This window comes from Cavia porcellus, unplaced genomic scaffold (genome assembly GCF_034190915.1).
Source record: "Cavia porcellus strain 051 isolate PalLab524CR breed Dunkin Hartley unplaced genomic scaffold, mCavPor4.1 scaffold_27, whole genome shotgun sequence".
NCBI classification, from domain to species: domain Eukaryota; kingdom Metazoa; phylum Chordata; class Mammalia; order Rodentia; family Caviidae; genus Cavia; species Cavia porcellus.
The window spans coordinates 14041988-14044704 of NW_026947510.1; the positions used below are offsets into that span (position 1 = coordinate 14041988).

At 32.3% G+C, this 2717-nt stretch overlaps 1 pseudogene; it reads left to right on the forward strand.

The window, feature by feature from the left end:
• The first annotated feature begins 1919 nt into the window (after positions 1-1919).
• LOC111755226 (5S ribosomal RNA) lies at positions 1920-2038 on the forward strand (annotated as a pseudogene).
• Positions 2039-2717: the final 679 nt, after the last annotated feature.

The following is a 2717-nucleotide window of genomic DNA, read 5'->3' on the forward strand; positions in this document are numbered from 1 at the left end:
CACTGCTCAGAAATTCCCCTGCATGCAAATCCTCCTTTCAGGATCTGATGCCCTTTTTAGCTCTCCATGTATTGGAAGACCCTAATTAAGTCTCTGCATCAGACAACCTTGTTTCTAACCTTGAGCAATAGTGCTGCAAATGGAAATTTAACTTTCTAAGTCCCAATTTGATCATCTGGCAAGTTGAAATAATCACTTTCTTACAGGAGTTTTGCTATAAGACATATAATATGTGATAATATAATGCCTGCAGCATGGAAGACTATAAATGTTGTTCATAGTTATTTTTACAGGCAATCAGAAAAATAAAAGGTTATAGTCCTATGGATGGTGCTCAAATTAGATACCTTAAAATGTTAATATTTATCACAGTAACATTTACTTCTAGAAATATGAAGAGTTTGGGTATTTTTATAGAAAACAAGAGATACAAAGAAGAGTATTATAGTATCACATAACTGAAGGAGTAGCTAGGGATATAGCTCAGTGGTATAAGCACCTGCCTGGTTTTGAGTTTGATTCCTAATTAAAGAAAAAAATTCTGGGGCTGGGGATTTTAGCTCAGCGGCATAAGCACCTGCCTTGCAAGCAGGCAGTCGTGAGTTAGATCCCCAGTACTGACAAAAAGAAATTTAAAAAAGAAAAGAAAAAATTCTAATTATGGCAATTAATATATGTTTATGTGATACATAAGATATATTTTGTAGAAAACATGCACATCACATTTATTGTTGAATATTATTTGAAGAAAATGCTGGTTGAAGTTTTTAGCCAACTTGATAGCGCAATACCTGTACTATCAATTGGCTCAAGTCATAGAGATCATTAAAATCTCAAAAGTGGCAACCAGATGGGTGAAATAAAGTCCTAGAAAGAAATGTTATCTGTTATCTCTGTAAAGGTTTAAAACTTATTATTACATTATAGAAAATACTGACCAATTTATTTTTACCTCAATAAGGAAAAAGTGTCTCTTAGATTTCCACTGAGAGGTGGGAGTTGAATGAGGAGGTGAATGGCTGTACCGATTTCTCATTTTTCTGCTCATGAACATTTTTAAAAGGGTCATGGTCTTCTCTTTCTATATAAAACAAATTCATACCAATGAAGATGTTGAGTTAACTAAAGAAAAATAAATTCTGCTCTTTAAGTGGGGTTGATTGGTAAGATAAAGTCAGCATTATAAAGCATACTTACCCAATAAGTCACCTTGTAATCTAAATCAGTTTAAAGGATTTAAAGTACATAATTCGGCTTTTTTTTTTACCTAAAGCTTTTTGGAAATGACCATCTAACATTAATCAGAGAAAAGCTCAAATATCAGAATGAGAGTGGTTGGGCTAAGGATTTTAAATAGTTTAAAAGAAAAATCAGGGAAACAATTTATTTCCATACAGTTTCCACACTTTATTTGCAGAGTTACTGTATCTCAGGTCTTTTCAATTCATAAGAGCACACTTTTTTGTAACTTTTTGTTTGTTTGTTTTTGGTACCAGGGATAGAACTCACTACTGCGCGCTTGCAAGGCAGGCGCTTATGCCGCTGAGCTAAATCTCTGGCCCTCTTTTTTGTAACTTTAAAATTTTTTAAAATATCTCAAACACACAGGCAAGTAGCATAGGAGCTAATATAGTAAAAGCTTGTACTCAAAACACCTAATCTTCAAAATACTGAAATTATTACCATACTTATCTCAGATTATTTTAAGTAATAAAATGCTACTAAGTTTTAGAAGCCTCCCTGTATATTCGTATTAGCTCTCCTTATTAGGAGTAACTGTTATTCTCAACTTGCATTTATTATTCTATAGGTACTTAAAAATTTTAATAATGTACATTGATAAGTTTTAGAAAACATAGTATTTTTACTATATTTCAACATAGCTTATTCGGGCCAAATGTTAATGTTTCATATTTATCATCTACAGCTGTACCACCCTGAACGCGCCCGATCGTGTCTGATCTCGGAAGCTAAGCAGGGTCAGGCTTGGTTAGTACTTGGATGGGAGACCGCCAGGGAATACTGGGTGCTGTAGGTTTTTAAAAAAAAAAAATTTCATATTTATCTACAATGATACATTTCAATTTAACTTATTAATTTACTTGTGTTCAAGTACTCTGTTATGGGATAAACTAAAATATGTTCATTTATTTATATTTTTGATTTTTAAAATCTGTCTCATTTTAAATTTCCTCTTTTGCAAATGCCTCTTGTGCCATGTATGGAAATTCTCTTTGGTGTATATTTAAGGTGGTTTGGCTGGGCCCTAGTATTATAATCCTTTTTCAGTATTTTCAGTTTTTCTAACTTGATCATGGCAATACTATAGTTTAATAATTCTAATAGTCTCCCATTTCCATGTAAGAATTTACAGTTCCCCACAGCCTTATCCTCATTTAGTATTACCAATTTTTATACTTTGCCAATCGATTGGCTATAAAATTGTATCTTATCACTAAAACTGTCAATTTCCTAATTATAGTGAGGTTAAATATGCTTATTGACTTAAATTTTTTTCTACTGCCACTTTTTAACTCATAGACTGTGCTAATTTTCTATTGGGTAATTTTTATTCACAATTTTCTTTTTTTTTAAATAATAAAATTATGTTATAGTCGATACACTGTGACAATTTGATCAGTTTAGAAGTTTAAGAGACTCATCAGCCAGCCAGGGTTCTTACTTTGTAAATATCCTCATCCTGTGCAAGAAGAGAG